The sequence below is a fragment of the Primulina tabacum genome, chromosome 10, assembly GCF_025594145.1.
Source record: "Primulina tabacum isolate GXHZ01 chromosome 10, ASM2559414v2, whole genome shotgun sequence".
In the NCBI taxonomy this organism is placed as follows: domain Eukaryota; kingdom Viridiplantae; phylum Streptophyta; class Magnoliopsida; order Lamiales; family Gesneriaceae; genus Primulina; species Primulina tabacum.
In genome coordinates this window covers 16,518,844-16,545,725 of record NC_134559.1, presented here as the reverse complement: position 1 = coordinate 16,545,725, position 26,882 = coordinate 16,518,844, and the positions used below count along the sequence as shown (strand labels likewise).

General features: G+C 40.3%; 8 non-coding genes and 5 pseudogenes across 8 annotated transcripts; all 13 read left to right on the top strand.

Moving 5' to 3' along the window:
- Window positions 1–4,479: 4,479 nt before the first annotated feature.
- Window positions 4,480–4,597, top strand: LOC142508243 (5S ribosomal RNA). The gene has a single exon (XR_012806467.1). It is a non-coding gene; the product is annotated as a 5S ribosomal RNA (ribosomal RNA).
- Window positions 4,598–5,276: 679 nt separating this feature from the next.
- LOC142512448 (5S ribosomal RNA) lies at window positions 5,277–5,394 on the top strand (annotated as a pseudogene).
- Window positions 5,395–6,079: 685 nt separating this feature from the next.
- Window positions 6,080–6,199, top strand: LOC142510567 (5S ribosomal RNA; annotated as a pseudogene).
- Window positions 6,200–6,869: 670 nt separating this feature from the next.
- LOC142510616 (5S ribosomal RNA) lies at window positions 6,870–6,989 on the top strand (annotated as a pseudogene).
- A 2,319-nt stretch (window positions 6,990–9,308) lies between these two features.
- LOC142516123 (5S ribosomal RNA) lies at window positions 9,309–9,427 on the top strand. Its single transcript, XR_012811935.1, has one exon. It is a non-coding gene; the product is annotated as a 5S ribosomal RNA (ribosomal RNA).
- A 595-nt stretch (window positions 9,428–10,022) lies between these two features.
- On the top strand, window positions 10,023–10,141 carry LOC142514122 (5S ribosomal RNA). The gene has a single exon (XR_012810031.1). It is a non-coding gene; the product is annotated as a 5S ribosomal RNA (ribosomal RNA).
- A 682-nt stretch (window positions 10,142–10,823) lies between these two features.
- Window positions 10,824–10,942, top strand: LOC142510840 (5S ribosomal RNA; annotated as a pseudogene).
- A 647-nt stretch (window positions 10,943–11,589) lies between these two features.
- Window positions 11,590–11,708, top strand: LOC142512432 (5S ribosomal RNA). The gene has a single exon (XR_012808840.1). It is a non-coding gene; the product is annotated as a 5S ribosomal RNA (ribosomal RNA).
- A 685-nt stretch (window positions 11,709–12,393) lies between these two features.
- Window positions 12,394–12,512, top strand: LOC142509670 (5S ribosomal RNA). The gene has a single exon (XR_012807832.1). It is a non-coding gene; the product is annotated as a 5S ribosomal RNA (ribosomal RNA).
- A 1,243-nt stretch (window positions 12,513–13,755) lies between these two features.
- On the top strand, window positions 13,756–13,874 carry LOC142513933 (5S ribosomal RNA). Its single transcript, XR_012809855.1, has one exon. It is a non-coding gene; the product is annotated as a 5S ribosomal RNA (ribosomal RNA).
- Window positions 13,875–14,558: 684 nt separating this feature from the next.
- On the top strand, window positions 14,559–14,677 carry LOC142512454 (5S ribosomal RNA; annotated as a pseudogene).
- Window positions 14,678–15,361: 684 nt separating this feature from the next.
- LOC142508575 (5S ribosomal RNA) lies at window positions 15,362–15,480 on the top strand. The gene has a single exon (XR_012806782.1). It is a non-coding gene; the product is annotated as a 5S ribosomal RNA (ribosomal RNA).
- Window positions 15,481–16,165: 685 nt separating this feature from the next.
- On the top strand, window positions 16,166–16,284 carry LOC142507888 (5S ribosomal RNA). Its single transcript, XR_012806128.1, has one exon. It is a non-coding gene; the product is annotated as a 5S ribosomal RNA (ribosomal RNA).
- Window positions 16,285–26,882: the final 10,598 nt, after the last annotated feature.

Below are 26,882 nucleotides of genomic sequence, written 5' to 3'. Positions count from 1 at the left end.
AAACTTACCGAAAAGATCCGGATAGCGACTCTTCAAGTCCCTCTCGGTTTCCCAAGTAGCTTCCTCTTCCGAGTGATTCAGCCACTTGACCTTGACCATTGGAATGACTTTGTTACGCAATCGTCTTTCTTGTCTAGCCAGAATCTGGACAGGTCTTTCTTCATACGACATATTTGGAGTTAGTTGAAGAGGTTCATAATTAAGCACATGTGACGGATTCGACATGTACTTCCGCAGCATCGAAATGTGGAACACATTGTGAACTCCTGCAAGCGCTGGTGGCAATGCCACTCTATAAGCTAGTGTCCCAATCCTCTCCAAAATCTCGAATGGACCTATAAATCTTGGACTAAGCTTGCCTTTTTTGCCAAAGCGCATAACACCCTTCATGGGTGCTATTTTCACAAAATGATCGCCCACTGCAAACTCTAAGTCTCTTCGTCTCTTGTCCGCATAACTCTTTTGTCGGCTTTGTGCAGTCTTCATTCTATCACGAATCTCGACTACAAGTTCAGCTGTTTCTTCAATCACATCTGGACCAATGTCTCTTCTTTCCCCAACCTCGTCCCAATGAATAGGAGATCTACACTTCCTTCCATAGAGTGCCTCAAAAGGAGTCATTCCTATTGATGATTGATAGCTGTTATTGTAAGTGAACTCCACTAGAGGTAATTTTTGTACCCAAGAAACTGCGAATCTCGGTGACACTCTTCGGTACTGGCCACTCTTTTACTGCCTCAACTTTACTCGGATCAACTTCCACGCCATCACTAGAAATGATGTGGCCTAAGAACGCCACTCTGTCAAGCCAAAACTCGCACTTGCTGAACTTTGCATATAGCTTTCTGTCTCTTAATACCTGCAGTGCTGTCCTCAAATGGCGACTATGCTCCTCTCTGCTCTTGGAATAGATCAATATGTCATCAATGAAGACAATAATAAACTGATCCAGATACGGCTGAAATACTCGATTCATGAGATCCATGAAGATCGCTGGCGCATTGGTCAACCCGAATGGCATGACCATAAACTCATAGTGTCCCATATTCTGTGCGAAATGCTGTCTTGTGCACGTCAGACTCCTTGACTTTCAACTGATGGTATCCAGACGCAGATCAATTTTAGAAAACATCGAAGCTCCTTGCAACTGGTCAAATAAATCCTCAATTCTTGACAGTGGATACTTATTTTTGATAGTGACCCAATTGAGCTCTACGATAATCGATGCAAAGACGCATACTACCATCTTTCTTTTTCACAAACAAAACTGGTGCGCCCCACGGAGAGTAACTAGGGCGAATAAAACCCTTGTCTAGCAGTTATTGGATTTGATCTTTAGTTCTTTCATTTCAGCGGGTTCTAGACGATAAGGTGCTTTAGATATAGGAACAGTGCCCGACATAAGTTCAATAGAGAACTCCACTTCACGATCGGGTGGGATGCCAGAAACGTCTTCGGGAAAGACGCTAGGAAAATCCCTCACAATATCAACATCTTCTAACTTCTGGCTGATGGATTCATGTGTAGTAGTGACACATGCTAAATACGCCTGACATCCATGCTTAATAAGCTTCCTCGCACTTAGACAAGAGATAATGTGCGGCATTTGCTGGTTTCTTGCCGCCTCGAAAACAAAAGATTTACCACTGGTGGCCTAATTGATACTGATCGCTGACGAAAATCAATCGAAGCTCCATTCGCTGATAGCCAATCCATCCCAAGTATAATATCGAATTCGGGCATAGGAAGCACAATAAGATCTGCCCGAACAACATCTCTGAATAAACGAAGCTCCAGATTCTTAACAATCTTAGATGTGAGCATCTGATCACCGGAAGGAATCGAAACTTTGAAACCCAAACCCATATCTTGAGGAGTAATATTCAGTCTTTTGATGAACGGTTTCTGATATGAAAGAGTGTGTAGCTCCCTGAATCTAGCAAAGCATAGGTAGCTCACGACCTAGAATGATGATCCTCCCCGTGATGAGTGTAGTGTCTGCCTCTTCCTCAGCTTCCTCGGCATTCATAACATAAGCTCGGGCCGTAGCAGCTGCTTTCCTTTGGGCAATCAATAGCCTTGTGACCGGCCTCCTTGCAGTAGAAACATTTATATGATCCCCAACTCGCATTTCCCAAGATGTAGGACGATTGCACTCCTTGCATGGTTGTCCTCTCAGCCGGCTTTGGTGCTCCCCGGATTCTGTGGCTTGGTGCGCTGGCTTCTTGACTTGACCTTGGGGCTTTTGAGGCCCTTGAGGTCTAGGAGGACCTGTATTTGGCTTCTTGTTGGGTTGATTGTTATTCTGATAATGCCTGCCTCTTGCGCTGAATCTCAAAGTCAATGTCCTTTAAGGATTTGCTCAGCCTGATATGCATAATTAAACTGCCATAGCCATATTCTCCGGACGCGCATCATCATAACTTTATCCCGAATGGTAGGTCTTAGCCATCCTTGAAATGCCTAAGTTTTACTTCCGCGTTCCAGCAATAAGGGGTACGACGTGGCAACCCCCTATCAAACTTCTTCACAAAATCAGCAACAGATATGTCTCCCTGACGAGGGGTTATAATTCCCTCTTTATGCGGCTTCTGACATCAGCAGTAAGTATTTCTCATAGAATTTCGTCTTGAACTGTGCCCAAGTGAGTGTAGCAAGGTCACACCATGCTCGGCTCCTTCCCACCATAAGAAGAAGCGTCGTCCCTAAGCAGATAAGTAGTGCATCTTACACGGTCGGCGTCTCCCATGTCAGATAGCGAAAATGTACCTCGAGTGATCGATCCACACTCTTCTGCAGCAAATGGATCGGTGGTGCTAGAAAATTCCTTCGGCCCTAGCCTTCGGAACTGCTCATAAATATCATCCTGTGGCCTAGGTGGCTGTTGTGGCTGCTGCTGCTGCCTCTGCTGTAACTGCAGCTGTAGCTGTTGCTGCTGTATCTGCTGCTGCTGTAACTGTTGCTCGAAGAGACGAGCCATACCCTCTAATGCAACGAGTAGCAGGATCCCCAGGTGGAGGAGGTGGTGGTGGTGGTGCATTTCGTTGACTATTCCCTCGGCGATTAACACTGTTCTCTGCCTGATTCTCGATAACGGTACGCGTCTAGGAGGCATTTTATCTGAATGTTTTCCAATTCTAACGTAACCAACATGCAATTAAATCTAAGTTTTCTAATCATGTAACACATCCTGACTTAATTAGCATTTAAGCATGCAAGGCAATACTACTAAAAAAAACTATTAAACAGGTATCCTAAACATACTATACATAACGTCATGCAGGTTAATCATATAGAATCACATAAAACAAGTAAAACTTACGACTTGAGGCTTGACGACTGATCTTTCGGGCGATGAGGTGGCACAACCCTTTACAGGAACCTGGCTCTGATACCACTGAAACGTCCTGCTCTTTTTATTGCTTTAAATGTACTAGAAATTTTTTTTTTCCTCTCTCTAAATTTTCGGCTTTCACTAAATATTTTAACCCTAAAATAAAATACAACCATCTAGCATTTTAAAATCAAGTGCAATGGTCATAAAATAAAATCGTCGCATGATTACCAAACCTAAAAAGCAATAAATTGAAAACGTAAGCCCATACTAAACCTCTCAAAATCTCCAAAGCATAAGTAATCGTCTTAAAATCTTTAAATAAAATCATAACGCATAATGCGGAAAATGTAGCGCTGGTCCTCGGGTTATGTGCGCCTTCAGTCCAGTCAAATCACTCATCAAGTCCTCCCTCAATACCACCTGCATCCATCACACCTAGTGAGTCTAAAGAGCTCAACACACCATAATCTTGATAACGAGATTATGGTTTCTTGTTGACATACGATTTTGGCTCAAATCATCTGAATCTCGATCAGGACCAGATAAGACATGTGACTTACGTAGCTCTGGGCACTGCCAGATTTGAACAAAATTGTAGCCTATTTGATTGTAACGGGCGAACGAACGAGACTCATTACTCCGCGATGATTTGACAAGATTTCACCCGAATTTCTTCTCTAAGACACTCTAATTTGAGATTTTTCGCTTCTGTTAAGATTCCGTTTCCTCGAGAAATCCGCTAAGGAAGTTTGAAATTCGATTCTGGTTCCATTTTATCGTATCTCAGGCATAATAATGGCTTACATTCGCTATTTTCTTATTCTTATTTTTTTTCTATTTTCTGGGAACATTTAGCGATTTTTGTTGTCGTGAGCCGGTACTGTGCGGAAGGGTATACCGCAGATTACTCTGAAGACGGTTAACTCATTAAAAACCAATTATTTCGACTGTTTTATCTATAATTGACGTAAACGGTCGCGACACGAGGACTTCCCAGGGAGGTCACCCAACCTAGCTCTTCCATCGCGCTAGAACGCTTAACTTCATGGTTCTGATTGGGCGAGAGCAGTGCCGCGTTTGTCCATAGCCGTCCGCGCCACACGTACTCGAGGGATATAAGAATAAACATCCCACTCAATGTCGGGTGCGATCATACTAGAACTAATGCACCGAATCCCATCAGAACTCCGAAGTTAAGCATGCTTAGGCGAGATCAGTACTAGGATGGGTGACCCCTGGGAAGTCCTCGTGTTGCACCCATTTTCGTGTTTTTCAATTTTTGATTACTTGTTGACAGACAATTTTCGGCTCAAATAATCTGAATCTCGATCGGGACTAGATAAGACATGTGGAATCAACGTAGCTCGGGCACTTCCGGAGTTGGACAAAATTGTAGCCTAATTTGATTGTAAACGGGCAAACGAACAAGACTCATTACTCCGCAATGAGCTGATGAGATTTTAGCCGAATTCTTTCTCCATGACCCTCTAATTTGCGATTTTCCGCTTCTGTTAAGCTTCCGTTTTCTCAAGAATCCGCTTAGAATGTCCGAAATTCGATTCTGGTTCCATTTTATCGTATCTCAGGCATAATAATAGTTAACATTCGCTATTTTATTCTCATATTTTTTTCTATTTTCTGGGAACATTTTGCGATTTTTGTTGTCTTGAGCTGGTTCTGTGCGGAAGGGTGTGACGCATATTACGCCGGAGACGGTTAACTCATTAAAAACAATTATTTCGATTGTTTTATCCATAATTTACGTAAAGGGTCGCGACACGAGGACTTCCCAGGGAGGTCACCTATCCTAGCTCTGCCATCGCGCCAGAACGCTTAACTTCATGGTTCTGATTGGGCGAGAGCAGTGCCGCGTGTTGTCCATCGCCGCCCGCTCCACTCGTACTCGAGGGATATAAGATTAAACATCCCACTCAATGTCGGGTGTGATCATACCTGCACTTATGCACCGGTTCCTATCAGAACTCCGAAGTAAGCGTGCTTGGGCGAGAGCAGCACTATGATGGGTGAACCCCTGGAAAGTCCTCGTGTTGCACCTCTTTTCGTGTTTTTTCAATTTTTGATTACTTGTTGACAGACGATTTTCGGCTCAAATCGTCTGAATCGCGATCGATAGCAGATAAGACATGTGAAATCAACGTCGCTCAGGCACTGCCGGATTTGGACAAAATTCTAGGCTAATTTGATTGTAAACGGGCAAACGAACGAGACTCATTACTCCGCAATGAGCTGGCGAGATTTTAGCCGAATTCTTTCTCTATGACCCTCTAATTTGTGATTTTCCGCTTCTGTTAAGCTTCCGTTTTCTCAAGAAATCCGCTTAGAATGTCCGAAATTCGATTCCAGTTCCATTTTATCGTATCCCAGGCATAATAATAGCTTAACATTCGCTATTTTATTCCTCATATTTTTTTTCTATTTTTCTGGGAACATTTAGCGATTTTTGTTGTCTTGAGCAGGTTCTGTGCGGAAGGGTGTGACGCATATTACGGCGGAGATGGTTAACTCATTAAAAAAAATTATTTTGATTGTTTTATCCATAATTTACGTAAAGGGTTGCGACACGAGGACTTCCCAGGGAGGTCACCTATCCTAGCTCTGCCATCGCGCCAGAACGCTTAACTTCATGGTTCTGATTGGGCGAGAGCCGTACTGCGTATTATCTATCGCCGCCCGCTCCACACGTACTCGAGGGATATAAGAATAAACATCTCATTGAATGTCGGGTGCGATCATACCAGCACTAATGCACCGGATTCCATCAGAACTCCGAAGTTAAGCGTGCTTGGGCGAGAGCAGTACTAGGATAGGTGACCCCCTGGGAAGTCCTTCTTTTCGTGTTTTTCTATTTTTGATTACTTTTTGGCAGACGATTTTCAACTCAAATCGTCTGAATCACGATCGAGAGCAGATAAGACATGTGAAATCAACGTAGCTCGGGCACTGCCGGATTTGGACAAAATTGAAGCCTAATTTGATTGTAAACGGGCAAACGAACGAGACTCATTGCTCTGCAATGAGCTGGCGAGATTTTAGCCGAATTCCTTCTTTAAAACCCTCTAATTTGCGATTTTCCGCTTCTGTTAAGCTTCCGTTTCCTCGAGAAATCCGCTTAGGAAGTCCAAATTCGATTCCGGTCCATTTTATCGTATCACAGGCATAATAATAGCTTTACATTCGCTATTTTCTTCTTCTTATTTTTTTTTCCATTTTCTGGGAACATTTAGCGATTTTTGTTGTCGTGAGCCGGTTCTGTGCGGAAGGATATGACGCAGATTACGCCGGATACGGTTAACTCATTAAAAACAATTATTTCATTTGTTTTATCCATAATTTACGTAAAGGGTCGCGACACGAGGACTTCCCAGGGAAGTCACCCATCCTAGCTCTGCCATCGCGCCAGAACGCTTCACTTCATGGTTCCGATTGGGCGAGAGCAGTGCTGCGTGTTGTCAATCGCCACCCGCTCCACACGTACTCGAGGGATATAAGAATAAACATCTCATTGAATGTCGGGTGCGATCATACCAGCACTAATGCACCGGATTCCATCAGAACTCCGAAGTTAAGCGTGCTTGGGCGAGATCAGTACTAGGATAGGTGACCCCTTGGGAAGTCCTCCTTTTCGTGTTTTTCTATTTTTGATTACTTTTTGGCAGACAATTTTCAACTCAAATCGTCTGAATCACGATCGAGAGCAGATAAGACATGTGAAATCAACGTAGCTCGGGCACTGCCGGATTTGGATAAAATTGTAGCCTAATTTGATTGTAATCGGGTAAACGAACGAGACTCGTTACTCCGCAATGAGCTGGCGAGATTTTATCCGAATTCTTTCTCTAATACCCTCTAATTTGCGATTTTCCGCTTCTGTTAAGCTTCCGTCTCCTCGAGAAATCCGCTTAGGAAGTCCGAAATTTGATTTCGGTTCCATTTTATCGTATCCCAGGCATAATAATAAATTTACATTCGCTATTTTTTTTCCGATTTTTTTTTCTATTTTCTGGGAACATTTAGCGATTTTGTTGTCGTGTGCCGGTTCTGTACGGAAGGGTATGACGCAGATTACTCCGGAGACGGTTAACTCATTAAAAACAATTATTTCGACAGTTTTATCCATAATTTACGTAAACGGTCGCGACACGAGGACTTCCCTGGTCATGGATCGTTAGGATGGTCCAGCATGGGCCGAGGCCTTTGTTGGTTCAGCCTAATGGCCCGTGATCGTTACAAAAAAAGGCGCCTTTTTTTGTAACGGTCATGGGCCATTAGGCTGAACTAACAAAGGCCTCGGCCCATACCCACGCACCACTACTGGTCATGGGTCGTTAGGATGGTCCAACATGGGCATCGGCCCATGCCCATGCACCGTCACTCATAGAATATCTCACCCCTGGTAAGTGGTTTCTTTCGCCTTCCCCAACACTTGAACCCAGGACCTCCAGACTTAAGTACCTAGATTTCTAAGTGTTGGTACCAGTTGAGAATTTAGTCTTTTTATATTATTTTAGCCCTTATGAACCACGACTCGACCCCCGTGAACTATTTTTCAATTTTCCCAAGTTTTAAAAACCCTAATGACCCAAAATCATCGACCCCGAGCCATCTCTTGATTTTCACGAGTTACCCCCGAACCATGTTGATCCAAAACTTGACCAACGTCCTAAAGTACCTACTGGACCCAAAGATCCCACGGAAAACACCCAAAACGAAAAAAACGAGCCCCATACTCCTCTACCATAAGCTGGCCGAGAAATCCTTGTTGGACAAGGACTCTTGATCAAGCTTCCCTGCCCCTACCAACAAACCCAGCCACCGAACCCACCTGTTGTGCACCCCTAAGGACCCAGGCCCCCAGGACCACGCCCACCAGCCTGCAACAAGCCCAGAACCCAGCACGCAATTCCCCTTGATTCTCGGGTGGGAGTCATAGCTTGCTAGGACTCCTTCCCAGCCCTTGATCGCGAGTCCTAGCATGGCTAGGACTCTCTCCCTAACTCACCCACGACCTTGGCTAACCCCTGGAACTAGCCAACCAAGCCCTAGACCCTGCAACCATAACACTGAACCCCTTTGCTCCATGACAGCAAGTTGTTGCACAGCTTGTGTTCTATTGCATGTGTGGTGTTAAGGTGATATCTAGGACTCTAAATCCCGTGCAAAATCGTGCCTAAACATAACCTATATCATGGCAGCCCGTATATACATGTAAACAACAAAAGTTTGAATCAAAATCATGCTTGGAATTTCATGGATTGCATAAAAACGAAAATAATTCAAAGTGTCACTTGTTTCCCAAAATTTTCATGCATAAAAATATAATATGATTTCATAATGGTTTTAAGGGAAGAATAGGTGTGCCTATGCGTAATTTACGCACGAAAAATCATTGACGATGAAGAAGAACGGAGCAAGAACCTTGGCTAAGACTTTCCTTTGGCAATGCTCGAAAGTTTGCCTCAATTTTTAAGCATGTGTAGGCCGTGTAATCTAGGTATTTTCAGAAGAGTGGCCGTGTGCTTTTGAAAGAATCGTTGGGTTATGGGAAAGGTTTACATATTATATACTTAATTAAACACTAACAAGGCTTTAGGCCTATTAAGCCCCTAATTAAGCCCATTAGTCTTTAATTAGAATTAAATAAAATATTAGTAAAGTTTTGGTAAAAATAGTTTGGGAATTAAATAGCCGATTTGCCAAAAAGTTCGTATTTTTTATTGAAAAACCCACACCGATAAAATTTACGTCCCGTCGTATAAAATCAACATGCAAGTATCGAAATTTAAGGGACCAAAATGCAATATTTCGAAAGATTGGGGACCTAAGGGCAATTTACGAACGTTAAAGGGCTGAATCAGAATTTTCGAAATAATATAAGGATTTATTTGTTGTCCATCGCCGCCCGAGCCACACGTACTCGAGGGATATAAGAATAAACATCCCACTCAATGTTGGGTGCGATCATACCAGCACTAATGCATCGGATCCCATCAAAACTCCGAAGTTAAGCGTGCTTGGGCGAGAGCATTACTAGGATGGGTGACCCCCCGGGAAGTCCTCGTGTTGCACCCCTTTTCGTGTTTTTCTACTTTTGATTACTTGTTGACAAACGATTTTCGGCTCAAATCATCTGAATCTGGATCAGGACCAATAAGACATGTGAAATCAACGTAGCTCGGGCACTGCCGGATTTGGACAAAATTGTAGGCTAATTCGATTGTAAACATGAAAACGAACGAGACTCATTACTCCGCAATGAGCTGGCGAGATTTTATCCGAATTCCTTCTCTAAGACCCTCTAATTTGCGGTTTTCCGCTTCTGTTAAGCTTCCTTTCCTCGAGAAATCTGTTTAGGAAGTCCGAAATTCAATTCCGGTTCAATTTTATCGTAACCCAGGCAAAATATTAGCTTTACATTCGCTATTTTATTCTTCTTATTTTTTTCTATTTTCTAGGAACATTTTGCGATTTTTTTTGTCGTGAGCCGGTTCTGTGCGGAAGGATATGACGAAGATTACACCGGAAGTTAAGCGTTCTAACTCTGCCATCGCGCCAGAACGCTTAACTTCATGGTTCTGATTGGGCGAGAGCAGTTCCGCATGTTGTCCATCGCCGCTCGCGCCACACGTACTCGAGGGATATAAGAATAAACATCCCAATCAATGTTGGGTGCGATCATACCAGCACTAATGCACCAGATCCCATTAGAACTCCGAAGTTAAACGTGCTTGGGCGAGAGCAGTACTAGGATGGGTGACCCCTTGGGAAGTCCTCGTGTTGCAACCTTTTTCTTTTTTTTCTATTTTTTATACTTGTTGACAGACGATTTTCGGCTCAAAGCATCTGAACCACGATCGGGACCAGATAAGACATGTGAAATCAACGTAGCTCGGGCACTGCCGGATTTGGACAAAATTTTAGCCTAATTGGATTGTAAACGGGCAAATGAACGAGACTCATTACTCCGCAATGAGCTGGAGAGATTTTAGTCGAATTCCTTCTCTAAGACCCTCTAATTTGCGATTTTCCGCTTCCGTTAAGCTTCCGTTTCCTCGAGAAATCCGTTTAGGAAGACCGAAATTCGATTCCGGTTCCATTTTATCGTATCCCAAGCATAATAATAGCTTTACATTCGCTATTTTCTTCTTCTTATTTTTTTTCTATTTTCTGGGAACATTTAGCGATTTTTGTTATCGTGAGCCGGTTCTGTACGGAAGGGTATGAAGCAGATTACTCTAGAGACGGTTAACTCATTAAAAACAATTATTTCGACAGTTTTAGCTATAATTTACGTAAACGGTCGAGACACGAGGACTTCACAGGGAGGTCACCCATCCTAGCTCTGCCATCGCGCCAGAACGCTTAACTTCATGGTTCTGAATGGGCGAGAGCAGTGCCGCGTGTTGTCCATCGCCGCCCGCTCCACACGTACTCAAAGGATATAAGAATAAACATCCCACTCAATGTCGGGTGCGATCATACCATCATTAATGCACCGAATCCCGTCAGAACTCCGAAGTTAAGCGTGCTTGGCCGAGAGCACTACTAGGATGGGTGACCCCTCGGGAAGTCCTCGTGTTGCACCACTTTTCGTGTTTTTCTACTTTTGATTACTTGTTGACAAACGATTTTCGGCTCAAATCATCTGAATCTGGATCAGGACAAGATAAGACATGTGAAATAAACGTAGCTCGGGCACTGCCGGATTTGGACAAAATTGTAGGCTAATTCGATTGTAAACGGGAAAACGAACGAGACTCATTACTCCGCAATGAGCTGGCGAGATTTTATCCGAATTCCTTCTCTAAGCCCCTTTAATTTGCGATTTTCCGCTTCTGTTAAGCTTCTGTTTCCTCGAGAAATCCGTTTAGGAAGTCCGAAATTCGATTCCGGTGCCATTTTATCGTATCCCAGTCATAATAATAGCTTTACATTCGCTATTTTCTTCTTCTTATTTTTTTTTCTATTTTCTGGGAACATTTTGCTATTTTTATTGTCTTGAGAAAGGTCTGTGCAGAAGGGTATGACGCATATTACTCCGAAGACGGTTAACTCATTAAAAACAATTATTTCGACTGTTTTATCCATAGTTTACGGAAATGATCGCGACACGAGTACTTCCCAGGGAGGTCACCTATCCTAGCTTTGCCATCGCGCCAGAATGCTTAACTTCATGGTTCTGTCCGCGCCACACGTACTCGAGGGATATAAGAATAAACATCACACTCAATGTCGGGTGCGATCATACCAGCACTAATGCACCGGATCCCATCAGAACTCCGAAGTTAAGCGTGCTTGGGCGAGAACAGTACTAGGATGGGTGACCCCTTGGGAAGTCCTCGTGTTGCACCACTTTTCGTGTTTTTCTATTTTAGATTACTTGTTGACAGACGATTTTCGACTCAAATCATCTGAATCTCGATCGGGACCAGATAAGACATGTGAAATCAACGTAGCTCGAGCACTGCCGGATTTGGACAAAATTGTAGCCTAATTTGATTGTAAACGGGCAAACAAACGAGACTCATTACTCCGCAATGAGCTGGCGAGAATTTAGCCGAATTCCTTCTCCAAGACCCTCTAATTTGCGATTTTACGCTTCTGTTAAGCTTCCGTTTCCTCGAAAAATCCGTTTAGGAAGTCCGAAATTCGATTCCGGTTCTATTTTATCGTATCCCAGGCATAATAATAGCTTTACATTCGCTATTTTCTTCTTCTTATTTTTCTTTTCTATTTCCTGGGAACATTTAGCGATTTTTTTTGTCGTGAGCCGGTTTTGTGCGGAAGGGTATGACGCAGATTACACCAGAGACGGTTGACTCATTAAAAACAATTATTTCGACAGTTTTAGCTATAATTTACGTAAACAGTCGAGACACGAGGAGTATACAATGAGGTCACCCATCCTAGCTCTGCCATCGCGCCAGAACGCTTAACTTCATGGTACTGATTGGGCGAGAGCAGTGCCGTGTGTTGTCCATCGCCGCCCGCTCGACACGTAATCGAGGGATATAAGAATAAACATCCCACTCAATGTCGGGTGCGATCATACCAGCAATAATGCACCGGATCCAATCAGAACTCCGAAGTTAAGCGTGCTTGGTCAAGAGCAGTACTAGGATGGGTGACCCCCTTGGGAGTCCTTGTGTTGCACTACTTTTCGTGTTTTTCTATTTTTTATTACTTGTTGACAGACGATTTTCGTCTCAAATCATCTGAATCTCGATCGTGACCAGATAAGACATATTAAATTAACGTAGCTCGGGCACTGCCGAATTTGGACAAAATAGTAGCCCAATTTGATTGTAAACGGGCAAACGAACGAGACTCATTACTCCGCAATGAGCTGGCGAGATTTTAGCCAAATTCCTTCTCCAAGACCCTCTAATTTGCGATTTTCCGCTTCTGTTAAGCTTCCATTTCCTCGAGAAATCCGCTTAGGAAGTCCGAAATTCGATTCCGATTCCATTTTATCGTATCTCATGCATAATAATAGCTTTCCATTCGCTATTTTCTTCTTCTTATTTTTTTCTATTTTCTGGGAACATTTACCGATTTTTATTGTCTTGAGCAGGTTCTGTGCGGAAGGGTATGACGCATATTACTCCGGGGACGTTTAACTCATTAAAAACAATTATTTCATATGTTTTATCCATAATTTACGTAAATGGTCGCGAAACGAGGACTTCCCAGGGAGGTCACCCATCTTAGCTCTGCCATCGCGCCAGATCGCTTAACTTCATGGTTTTGATTGGGCGAGAGCAGTGCCGCGTGTTGTCCATCGCCGCCCGCGCCGCACGTACTCGAGGGATATAAGAATAAACATCCCACTCAATGTCAGGTGCGATCATACCAGCACTAATGCACCGGATCCCATAAGAACTCCGAAGTTAAGCATGCTTGGGCGAGAGCAGTACTTAGACGAATTCCTTCTCTAAGACCCTCTAATTTACGATTTCCGCTTCTGTTAAGCTTCCATTTCCTCGAGAAATCCGCTTAGGAAGTTCTAAATTCGAGTCCGATTCCATTTTATCATATTCAGGCATAATAATAGCTTTACATTTGCTATTTTCTTCTTCTTATTTTTTTTTTCTATTTTCTGGGAACATTTAGCGATTTTTGTTGTCTTGAGCAGGTTCTGTGCGGAAGGGTATGACGCATATTATTCCTGAGACGGTTAACTCATTAAAAACAATTATTTCGACTGTTTTATCCATAATTTACGTAAACGGTCGCGACACATGGACTTCCCAGGGAGGTCACCCATCCTAGCTCTGCCATCGGGCCAGAACGCTTTACTTCATGGTTCTGATTGGGCGAGAGCAGTGCCGCGTTTTGTCCATCGCCGCCCGCTCCACAAGTACTCGAGGGATATAAGAATAAACATCCCACTCAATGACGGGTGTGATCATACCAGCACTAATGCACCGGATCCCATCAGAACTCCGAAGTTAAGCGCGCTTGGGCGAGAGCAGTACTAGGATGGGTGACCCTCTTGGAAGTCCTCGTGTTGCACCCCTTTTCGTGTTTTTCTATTTTTGATTACTTGTTGACAGACGATTTTCGGCTCAAATCATCTGAATCTCGATCGGGACCAGATAAGTCATGTGAAATCAACGTCGCTCGGGCACTGCCGGATTTGGACAAAATTGTAGGCTAATTTGATTGTAAACGGGCAAACGAACGAGACTCATTACTCCGCAATGAGCTGGCAAGATTTTAGCCGAATTCTTTCTCTATGACCCTCTAATTTGTGATTTTCCGCTTCTGTTAAGCTTCCGTTTTCTCCAGAAATCCGCTTAGAATGTCCGAAATTCGATTCCAGTTCCATTTTATCGTATCCCAGGTATAATAATCGCTTAACATTCGCTATTTTATTCCTCATATTTTTTTTCTATTTTTCTGGGAACATTTAGCGATTTTTGTTGTCTTGAGCAGGTTCTGTGCGGAAGGGTGTGACGCATATTACGGCGGAGATGGTTAACTCATTAAAAACAATTATTTCGATTGTTTTATCCATAATTTACGTAAAGGGTTGCGACACGAGGACTTCCTAGGGAGGTCACCTATCCTAGCTCTGCCATCGCGCCAGAACGCTTAACTTCATGGTTCTGATTGGGCGAGAGCAGTGCCGCGTGTTGTCCATCGCCGCCCGCTCCACTCGTACTCGAGGGATATAAGAATAAACATCCCACTCAATGTCGGGTGTGATCATACCTGCACTTATGCACCGATTCCTATCAGAATTTTGAAGTTAAGCGTGCTTGGGCGAGAGCAGCACTATGATGGGTGAACCCCTGGAAAGTCCTCGTGTTGCACCTCTTTTCGTGTTTTTCAATTTTTGATTACTTGTTGACAGACGATTTTCGGCTCAAATCGTCTGAATCGCGATCGATAGCAGATAAGACATGTGAAATCAACGTAGCTCGGGCACTGCCAGATTTGGACAAAATTGTAGCCTAATTTGATTATAATCAGGCAAACGAACGAGACTCGTTACTCCGCAATGAGCTGACGAGATTTTAGCCGAATTCCTTCTCTAAGACCCTCTAATTTGCGATTTTCCGCTTCTGTTAAGCTTCTGTTTCCTCGAGAAATCCGCTTAGGATGTCCGAAATTATATTCCGTTCTATTTTATCGTATCTCAGGCATAATAATAGCTTTACATTCGCTATTTTCTTCTTCTTATTTTTTTTTTCTATTTTTTGGGAACATTTCGTGATTTTTGTTGCCGTGAGCCGGTTCTGTGCGGAATGGTATGACGCAGATTACTCCGGAGACGGTTAACTCATTAAAAACAATTATTTCGACTGTTTTATCCATAATTTATGTAAACGGTCGCGACACGAGGACTTCCCAGGGAGGTCACCCATCCTAGCTCTGCCATCACGCCAGAACGCTTAACTTCATGGTTCTGATTGGGCGAGAGCAGTGCCAGGTGTTGTCCATCGCCTCCAGCTTCACACGTATTCGAGGTAAATAAGAATAAATATCCCAATCAATGTCGTGTGCGATCATACCAGCACTAATGCACTGGATCCCATCAGAACTTCGAAGTTAACCGTGCTTGGACGAAAGCAGTACTAGGATGGGTGACCTCTTTGGAAGTCCTTGTGTTGCACTCTTTTTCGTGTTTTTCTATTTTTGATTACTGCTTGGCAGACGATTTTGAGCTCAAACCATCTGAATCTCGATCGGGAGCAGATAAGACATGTGAAATCAACGTAGCTCGGGCACTGCCGGATTTTGACAAAATTGTAGCCTAATTTGATTGTAAACGGGCAAACGAACGAGACTCGTTACTCCGCAATGAGCTGGTGAGATTTTAGCCGAATTTCTTCTCCAAGACCCTCTAATTTGCGATTTTACGCTTCTGTTAAGCTTCCGTTTCCTCGAAAAATCCTTTTAGGAAGTCCGAAATTCGATTCCGGTTCTATTTTATAGTATCCCAGGCATAATAATAGCTTTACATTCGCTATTTTCTTCTTCTTATTTTTCTTTTCTATTTCCTGGGAACATTTAGCGATTTTTTTTGTCGTGAGCCGGTTTTGTGCGAAAGGGTATGACGCAGATTACACCAGAGACGGTTAACTCATTAAAAACAATTATTTCGACAGTTTTAGCTATAATTTACGTAAACGGTCGAGACACGAGGACTTCACAGTGAGGTCATCCATCCTAGCTCTGCCATCGCGCCAGAACGCTTAACTTCATGGTTCTGATTGGGCGAGAGCAGTGCCGCGTGTTGTCCATCGCCGCCCGCTCCACAAGTACTCTAGGGATATAAGAATAAACATCCCACTCAATGTCGGGTGCGATCATACCAGCACTAATGCACCGGATCCCATCAGAACTCCGAAGTTAAGCGTGCTTGGGCGAGAGCAGTACTAGGATGGGTGACCCCCTTGGAAGTCCTCGTGTTGCACCCCTTTTCGTGTTTTTCTATTTTTGATTACTTGTTGACAGACGATTTTCGGCTCAAATCATCTGAATATCGATCGGGACCAGATAAGACATGTGAAATCAACGTAGCTCGGGCACTGCCGGATTTGGACAAAATTGTAGGCTAATTTGATTGTAAACGGGCAAATGAACGAGACTGATTACTCCGCAATGAGCTGGCGAGATTTTAGCCGAATTCCTTCTCTAAGACCCTCTAATTTGCAATTTTCCGCTTCTGTTAAGCTTTCGTATTACTCGAGAAATCCGTTTAGGAAGTCCAAAATTCGATTCCGGTTCCATTTTATCGTATCCCAGGCATAATAATAGCTTTACATTCGTTATTTTCTTCTTCTTATTTTCTTTTTCAATTTTCTGGGAACATTTAGCGATTTTTGTTGTCGTGAGCCGGTTCTGTACGGAAGGGTATGACGCAGATTACTCCGGAGATGGTTAACTTATTAAAAACAATTATTTCAACAGTTTTAGCTATAATTTACGTAAACGGTCGCGACACGAGGACTTTCCAGGGATGTCACCCATCCTAGCTCTGGCATCGCGCCAGAACGCTTAACTTTTTGGTTCTTATTGGGCGAGAGCAGTGCCGCGTGTAACGTCTCGAAAATCGAAAAGTCCACGTAAACTACATGCATGCAAATTATTAAATTCTTCGGTATTTCATTAAATTCTTTTAAAGCATAAAATGTATTTTTATTTTATTAAATTGTGTTTAATTATTTTTATGCATTTTATGCATAATTCATGCATGGTAGAATTTATTCCATACATTTTATAAGTTCATGCATTAAGGTTTTTAAGTTGCATTTCGCTCTTGAACGAGGATCAGAGACCGGAGAATTTTCAAGAAAATTATTTTTATTACACGATTAAGTTCTATTAATTAATACAAGATGTTTTAAAGGTGTTTTTCAAGAATTGAGATTTATTTGGTATTTTTATCTGCAGAATTTTATTTTTACCCGGTAAGCAAATTTTATCGAATCAGGGGACTTTTTGAGGGTTCGGTTAATATTTTCAAAAATTTTTCATCACGAAATATTTTTCGGGAGTGTGTTTGGACTTAATGAGACTACTTTTATACTTGTTGGGCTTAAAATTCTTTTTAAATCTTTAATTAGAAACTTATGGCCTATTATATTTTAATTAACTACATAATAAATCCCTATGGACCCACTACACCTAACATTACCCTCCCCAATCATCCGACACCCTCACTCCCATCTCAACATTTTCATAGAAATCCCAGCAGCTGAAAGCACGGCCATTTCCATTCAAGGCGTAAGAAAATTCTCCGACTTGATTTCCGACGCTCGTTCTTCGGTTTTCTTGCGAAATATTTTCACCAGGCACGCTTTATATCATTCTTCTGCATCATACACGTTTTATATACTGAGTTTGGTGTTCATGCATGAAAAGTTTCGATCCAAGCTTGTCTATGGAAGATCTTTGATTTTCTTGTGTTTATTGCATTCTTTTTGTTTCAAGTCTCACATTTTCTTGAATTGTGCAAGGAGGCTGCCGTTTTGTTGATGCTAAGGGACCGTTTAGAGCAGGTTATTGGAGTCATTAGGCTGGTGTAAGGTTTGGTAGGTTTGGAGTGAAGGCCGAGATGTGTAGCGGCTTGGGGTTTCTCGTTTTCTTTGTCTAGATCTGTGGGTAGGTGAAGTCTGGTGGTGCAAGTGCGACTCTAGACCTTGAACAGTCTCTGGTGGGTCTGAATCATGGTCTGGAAATGCGCGAACGCTGCTGGTCTTGTCCTAGAAGCCGCAAGGAAAGAGTTGGACGAGTTAGGTTCGATTGGTGTTGTGGGGAGTGTAGCGATAGGGTGATCTACGCCTGATTCATGAGGCTGATGGCGTGGGTGCAGTAGGTTCAGGGGAGCCCTATGGTGGTCTATGAAAGGCTGAGACGTGCCTGGTTCCATCGGTGTTGGGCTAAGACGCGAGAATAGGGAGGTAGTGTAGTAGGGTAGGCGAAAGGGGAAGAGGCTGATTTCCAGCATCTTGTAAGGCCTGATCGAATGGTTTAAGCGACGGGTCTGGATGTTTATAAGGCCTTTTAAGTGTTTATTAGGTGTGGTAAAAAGTTAAGAAAAATATGGTTAAGTTTCGAGTCGATTCGGGTTAAAACCGAGACACCGGTCCAAGTTTTAAAACAATTCGGTTAAGTTATAAAATGGGCTCGATTTTACGTCTAGGGATGCTTTTAAATATGTTTTGGGATATTTTAAGGAATTTGGTAAGCTTCGGATCAAAATAATGAGTTTTGGATTTATCCGGGATTTAATCGCAACACGAAACGTTAATTACAGAATTAATTGAAACACTAGATTTAAGCTTTATTAAATTATGAAAAATTATATTTAAGGTCAAATAATTATAAGAAGTCTAAGTTTTTAATTTGAGAATTTTATGCTAAGGTTTGGTTTAATTCGGGATTAAAGTGCGTTAATATGTTATGTTTAAAAATTAATTTAAAATTCATCGATTTAAGCCAAATAAAAATATGGGAAAATTTTTGTAGGCTTAAATAATTATTTGGGACATGTTAGAGTCAATGATATTAAGAAAATGTCAAAAACGTGAAATTTTACGTCTAAGGGCAAAATGGTAATTTTTGGGTTTCCAGGGGCAAAATGGTCATTTTGCACCCGGGGTTAGATGTTGGTCCTGGCAACGCCATGAGCACAAATTTACTATGTTTTAAAGTTTTATGCATCATGATCACGATTTTTAAGAATTTATGAAAATATACGTTGCATGCTTGGTTTAAAGGAAAAATTACGTATATGCATGTTTTTATTAAGTGGTGAATATGATGATGTTTTTGAAGGATGGGAGTTGGTTGTGACTGACGATGTATATGTATACGATGATAGGATTGGAGATATCGTGAGGGAAAAGGCCCTAGAGGGAGCCCGTTTACGGGAGAAGGCTCCAGAGGGAGACTGACGATCGTATTTCCATTGACATGATATGAGATATGATGAGCTGAGGCCAAGGCTCAGTGGACGGGTAATGCTGTCGCCGATGTCCCCGCCGCCGGGTACCACGGTTTTATAGATGGATCCATCGATAGAGCTGATACGATAGAGCTGATACGAAAGTCACAACTAATGAACTGAATTAAATTAAAAAGAAAATGTTTAAGTTTATGATGACATGATTTAATACGATATGATTTGATACGACATGTTTATATTCATGTTTTAAAGTTTATGAAAGGTATGTTGGCATTATGATTTAACAATACACGTTTATGTTATGCTTTTAAGTTCATGAAAGATATGTTGAGTATGATATTTTTCACTGGTGTGTGCTATGTATATATACTTGTTATTTCTGGTATAGGTGTGTTGATTCTTTAGACTCACTAGGCGTGTGTGATGCAGGTGAGCTAAATGTTGAGGAAACTATAGGTGCCGAACTCTAAGTAAGCAGACCTGGTGCGATGACACGACCCGAGGACCACATATTTTCCGCATTACGATTTATGAGATTGAGAGGAAATGAATATTTTCACACGTTGATGATTTTAAGATTTTTATTAGTTTATGTTTTCGTATGATTGTAGATGAGTTTGGTTATTTTTTTACCGTCAAATTATTACGATTATTTTAAATGTTATTTCGAAAATGCGAGCTTTTATTTAAAAAAAATGTCCAGTAGAATTTTAAAAATGAGTGAGACGCTACAGTTGGTATCAGAGCAAGGGCCATGTATAGGGTTGTGCCACCTCCAGTTTCTGCAGCTCAGTCTTCAAGCCTCAAGTCTGTAAGCTTTTATGATTTCAATGTTTTAAATGTTTTACTCATATCACCTGCATGTTAACATGATTTACGCTTTATGATGATTTACGGTATATGTTTAACTTCTTTTATGATTTAAGGATTTACTGTTTTAAAAACTAGATTAAATTGCATGTTGGTTACGTTTGGAATTGGACGTGTCTAAGAATTAGAATATTGATCTTTAGGAGAAGTGGATAATGATTTGATTATATCGATTTTTAGGTTAGAAGTACTGATGTTCTACTCTTTGGGGTAATAAGTTAATCTTGAAAGTTATGAATGCTTTTGGAACTTGTAGAATTTCTAAGAAATTATTGATAGTTCGTGGTTGCTAGTTGAATTAATTTTTGATGAATCCATACAAGGATTAATGATTCGAAAACTACGACGATTTTTGGAAGTATAAAAACGTAGAATTTATTTAGGATGCATGCTCTACCTAATGGGACCTAAGGATTTAATTGAATTGATTGAGAATTTAAAGGACCTAATTGTAATAAGCAATAATCGAGGACCTAAGTGCAACAATAAAATTCTAAGGGACTATTTCGAATTTACCAAACTTTGGGATTAAATTTTTAGTTTTGAGAATTTTAAGGTTTAATGAGTCCAAGTCGAAAATTTTATGGAAAAAAAATGCAAATTTCGAGGAGTTATAAGGCCAAAATTGTAATCTTTGACAATTTTAAGGACCAAATTGTAAATTTTGAAATTTTGAGGATTAAAATTCGAACTTTTGAGGAACACTTGGATAAAATCAGTAATTTTCGAGGTTATGAGAATTGATCTTGGGTCTAATAAAGTTAAGATTATTGAATTTTATGTTACGAGAAATCTATAAAATAGGATTAGGAACGCCAAGAACTTACGGGTAATTTTTGGATTCTCGAGATTAAGGACAAATTCGGATAATATTCGAGGAAAGTAAGAACTAATTTTGAAATTTTTAAGAAATTTAGGGATTTGTTTAGCAGTAAGTGAGAATTGAATGGTTTAAATGATAAGACTTTTCGGTGATTTGAGCTTGAAGAGATAATTAGAACTTGATTATAATCTGGCTTATAATATAATAAGGAATGACAATCAAGGGCATTGTAGGATGATTCAATATTGGGCTTGAAAATCTAAATGTTAATGGAATAAGACAATGGAAAAAAATTAAGAATTTAGAGTGATAACAATTTAAGGTAAAGTGATCATTTAGTCAAGTTACAAGATTAGACATTAAGTTAACTTATTTTTGGGGACTTAAGGTTTGATGTAGCATAGGTTTTAATCATGATCTTAAGAGTTAAAATTATATCTTTGTTGGAATTTAAATTTTTTTAGAAAGTTGGGTATGTTTGATGGTTAGGTTACTCGATAGATGCATGTAAGAATTGAGGTGGACACCTCGTCTTGAGGAATTTTTGGTAAGTTATTAAGAAACTTGAGAATAAGTGAATATGTGTGTTGGAATTATGTTATCTAATACTATTTGGGTCGCGTAAGCTTGAATTTTAAGTTTATGGAATACGTGTTCATAAGGAAATTTTGGGTGAAAAAATAATAATAATAATAATAAAAAGAATTAGTTGTGTTCAACATAAGTTATCAATTAATGAATATTAAGATTTTTATCGAGTGAGAAATCTAAAAAGCTTGATATGTGGATTCTAGAACTCTATGGAGTATAAGTGAAGTTGATTTATTAGAGTTAGTCTAATGCTCCCATGGGATGACTTAATAAGTTTTATACGCTAGTATGTATGAAGCATTGAGAATACGTAAGAATGCAACATTCATTTCAACGAGGAAAGTCCAAGGGCCTTAAGCCTCAACTAAATTGTAATTGGGAAGAAAATAGTTTAAGCATGTGATTGATGATAGAAGTGTTTTATTAATTAGGTAGAAGTTCGATAGTTTTATGGATTAACGCTACTCGAATTTAAAGATTTGCAACAATTTAATATTTGAGGATGTACTTGTAAATAATTAAGTTACGTAAGTTTGGTGCTATAAGATAATGATTCGATTCAAGGATCTTAGGCGAATATCATTATGGGTTTGAGATAAGGTTTAACTTTTAAGTGTATCACCGAAGATATAAGTCGATCAGTAAAATCTTGGTGTTAAGATTTCTTAAGTTGCATAAATGATAATGTATAAGTTGATGAACATTACGTGTATAGTATAAGAAAAGTAAGACGCAATAAAATTCGATACTGCCATTTCTAATATTGGGAAGTTTGAGAAAAGTCGGAATTTGAGGCATGAGTAGAATAGAACTAAGTCGCAATAAGTCGTTCTAGGTTGCAATTCGCAAATAAGGATTTCAATAGGCAAAATAATTAGGATTGAGGAGACATAAGTACAGCCTAAGATTTATTATTTTATCAGAGTAGCGCAGCGGAAACGTGGAATATTGAGATTCTAGAATTAAGAGTCTAAACTTTGTGATTATCAAGGATAAGCGAATTTCGCGGACGAAATTCAATTTAAGGGGGGAAGATTGTAACGTCCCGAAAATCGGAAAGTCCACGTAAACCACATGCATGCAAATTATTAAATTCTTTGGTATTTCATTAAATTCTTTTAAAGCATAAAATGTATTTTTATTTTATTAAATTGTGTTTAATTATTTTTATGCATTTTATGCATAATTCATGCATGGTAGAATTTATTCCATTAATTTTATAAGTTCATGCATTAAGGTTTTTAAGTTGCATTTCGCTCTCGAACGAGGATCAGAGACCGGAAAATTTTCAAGAAAATTATTTTTATTACACGATTAAGTTCTATTAATTAATATAAGATGTTTTAAGGTATTTTTCAAGAATTGAGATTTATTTGGTATTTTTATCCGCAGAATTTTATTTTTACCCGGTAAGCAAATTTTATCGAATCGGGGGATTTTTTGAGGGTTCGGCTAATATTTTCAAAAACTTTACACCACGAAATATTTTTCGGGAGTGTGTTTGGACTTAATGAGACAACTTTTAAGCTTGTTGGGCTTAAAATCCTTTTTAAATCTTTAATTAACAACTTATGGCCTATTATATTTTAATTAACTACATAATAAATCCCTAAGGACCCACTACACCTAACATTACCCTCCCCAATCAGCCGACACCCTCAATCCCATCTCAACATTTTCATAGAAATCCCAGCAGCTGAAAGCACGGCCATTTCCATTCAAGGCGTAAGAAAATTCTCCGACTTGATTCCCGACGCTCGTTCTTCGGTTTTATTGCGAAATATTTTCACCAGGCACGCTTTATATCATTCTTCTGCATCATACACGTTTTATATACTGAGTTTGGTGTTCATTCACGAAAAGTTTCGATCCAAGCTTGTCTATGGAAGATCTTTGAATTTCTTGTGTTTATTGCATTCTTTTTGTTTCAAGTCTCACATTTTCTTGAATTGTGCAAGGAGGCTGTCGTTTTGTTGATGCTAAGGGACCGTTCAGAGCAGGTTAGTGGAGTCATGAGGCTGGTGTAAGGTTCGGTAGGTTTGGAGTGAAGGCCGAGATGTGTAGCGGCTTGGGGTTTCTTGTTTTCTTTGTCTAGATCGGTGGGTAGGTGAAGTCTGTGTTGGATCTCGGTTTTCTTCACGCCCAAACGCAGCGGAAGTTTTAAAATTTTAGTTTATTTTGACAATCAAAATAAGTTTTGCTTTGGACGCTCGTATGATTTTATCATAAACATTCATAGGGTGTTAAAAGTTATACCTTTTGTGAATAAATCACTGGACTCCAACTAATCCGGTATAAACGGATTAGCTCTTGTTGATTCCCTACGAACTTTCTTCGATCTCCTAATCCGGTCCACGACTGGAATATTTGTTCCTCTTCTAAATTGCACTAGAAATTTAGAAGAACTTTTGCGTAGAGATTGAAAACGAGAGACGGCTCAAACCTTTTTTTTTTCAAAAATGGCCAAAAATATTTTTGGAGGAATTTTTGATATTGCCATTCACGTGAATCACCAATTGGGAGACTTGGAGGCTAGGTCAATTTTTCCTCTTTTTTTCCCTAAAAACAATAGCCTTGACCTAAATTCCATAATTAACATTAATGGGCTTGATTAATTAATTGGGCTAGTCCAACTAGTTTAATCAATTAATCAAAGTCCATTAATAACTTTTTAATTATTTAATATGTTGGACTTGTACTCCTACAAGCCCATTAAACATATTCCCATTATATTTAATTTAATATTTAATAAACTCAACTTTTAAGTTTAATAAATTAAATTAATTATAAATTCAACATTTGAATTTAATATTTAAATTATAAATTCAACTCCTTAAATTTATCACCTCCAAAATTTAATATTAAATAAACCCAACTTTTGAGTTTAATAAATTAAATTATCGAATTTTATAAACTCAACTCCTTGAATTTATTCTCTCCAAATTTCATAAATTCAACTTCTTGAATTTACTATATCATAAATTCAACTCCTTGAATTTACTATATTATAATATAAATTCAACTCCTTGATTTTATTCTCTCGATATTTTATATAAATTCAACTCCTTGAATTTATTATCTCATAATATAAATTCAACTCCTTGAATTTATTCTCTCAACGGGAACAAACGATCCAGTGCTTGTGTGACCCTCAATGGTTCAGGGATACAGCTAGCCGTGGGTTCACAACTCCTTGTGATTCAGGACATAATCCTTTATTCGGGCTTACCCTTAATTTGCCCCATTCTATGTATCAACAATTGATCATGAGAATGTCAGAACTCATTTCTGATTGCACCCATCGGATCATGGTAAGAGCGTCTAGTAGCATCACCCCATGACCCCCTAGGTATCACTGATAGTGCCTGCAAGAACCAGTAGATTATGATTAACGTACAGTACGGTCCCTTCATCTCATATATCCCAATCGAATCTGCAACCATTAGTTCATCGAGGGTTGCATAATAATTCGATAACTATGTCACAACTATAATAGTGGCATCGCGTGTACTATTGGAGAACTCCTTCTCCAACGTACATCTCATACTCTGGCCAGAGATTCCATGCACTATTATTACATCAGATCACATAGGATATCCACACCCGTAGATGAGCGGTGAATCCCCGACTACAATGCACTGGCTCCTATATGTGTCGCAACTGTACCCAACCTCGCCACCTGCTGACTCTCCTGGAGCCGGTAAACGAGTCAAAGCACAGCCCTAGCATATAGAGCCTCAGTTTTGTCCCGGTTCGTAAGGACTAATGGTGTACAATCATAACCACGGACTTATCCTCTCGATGAATGATAACCACTTGGAAAGTCCGAGGGAGGGTTGTTCGGTATAATCATCATATGACTACCCATCTGCATGTTTGGACATCTCTATGCCATTACCAAGAAACGCAGTACACAACATCACAGATGCTAGTCTCGAGCTCAAGCGGCCTTTATCCCTGTTTTAGGCGGCTGAATCGACTAGGAACGAATTTAGAATATGCAGTGTTTACAAATGAGTTTCAACATCGAATTACGATTCATTTGTATTAAAGCATAATCAAGGACTTTATCTATGCTGTTTGCATTGGTATATAGATAAAGTATAACAAGATCATAAAAAGTTAAATTAAAATAAAGATTGTTTATTACACTTGAGTCAATAAATTCCCTAGCCAACCGTTGGCTTGCAGGGCATCTACTCTAACAATCTCCCACTTGCCCTAGAGCCAACTACCCATAACTTTAATCACATTGCTTCGCGATGCTTCTCAAACAATGGTCCTGGCAAGGGCTATGTAAGTGGATCAGCAATATTATCTGCAGAGGGGACTCTTTCGGCTGATATGTCTCATCTTCCCACGATCTCCCGTATGATGTGGAACTTCCTCAGTACATGTTTGGATCGCTGATGAGACCTTGGTTCCTTTGCTCGTGCAATGGCACCAGTGTTGTTCCAGTACAACGGGACTGGATCAACTCCATTAGGAATAACGCCCAACTCTTGGACAAAATTCCTCATCCAAACTACCTCTTTGGCTGAATCAGATGCAGCAATATATTCAGCTTCAATGGTGGAATCCGCAACGGTGTCTTACTTGGAACTTTTCCAAGAGACAGCCGCACCATTAAGCATGAATACAAAGCCAGAGGTCGATTTCGAATCATCTACGTCACATTGGAAGCTAGAATCAGTGTAGCCTTCCAATTTCAATTCTCCACCCCATAGACCATGAACAAGTTCTTAGTCCTTCTCAAGTACTTAGGAATATCTTTCACGGCCTTCCAATACATTGGACCAGGGTTTGCCTGATATCTTCTTGTAACACTCAGAGCGTAAGCAACATCAGGACGTGTCTATATCACACTATACATGTTACTACCAATGGCTGACGCATATGGAATTCGTGTCATCATCTCTATCTCTTCATCAGTTTTGGGACACATTGCCTTAGATAGAGTAATACCATGACACATTGGTAAGTATCCTCTCTTGGACTCTTCCATAGAGAATCGTTTTATAATGGTATCGATATAGGTGGCTTGGGTGAGTCCGAGCATTCTATTTGATCTATCTCTATAGATTTGTATTCCCAATACGTAGGATGCTTCACCCATGTATTTCATGGAGAATTTACTGGATAACCATACTTTAGTTGATTGCAGTAATCCTACATCATTCCCAATGAGCATGATATCATCAACATAAAGTATTAGGAATGTCACTGCACTCCCACTAACTTTCTTGTACACACACGGTTCCTCAGGATTCTTAGCAAAACCAAACTCTTTGATAGTTCTATCAAATCTAAGGTTCCAACTC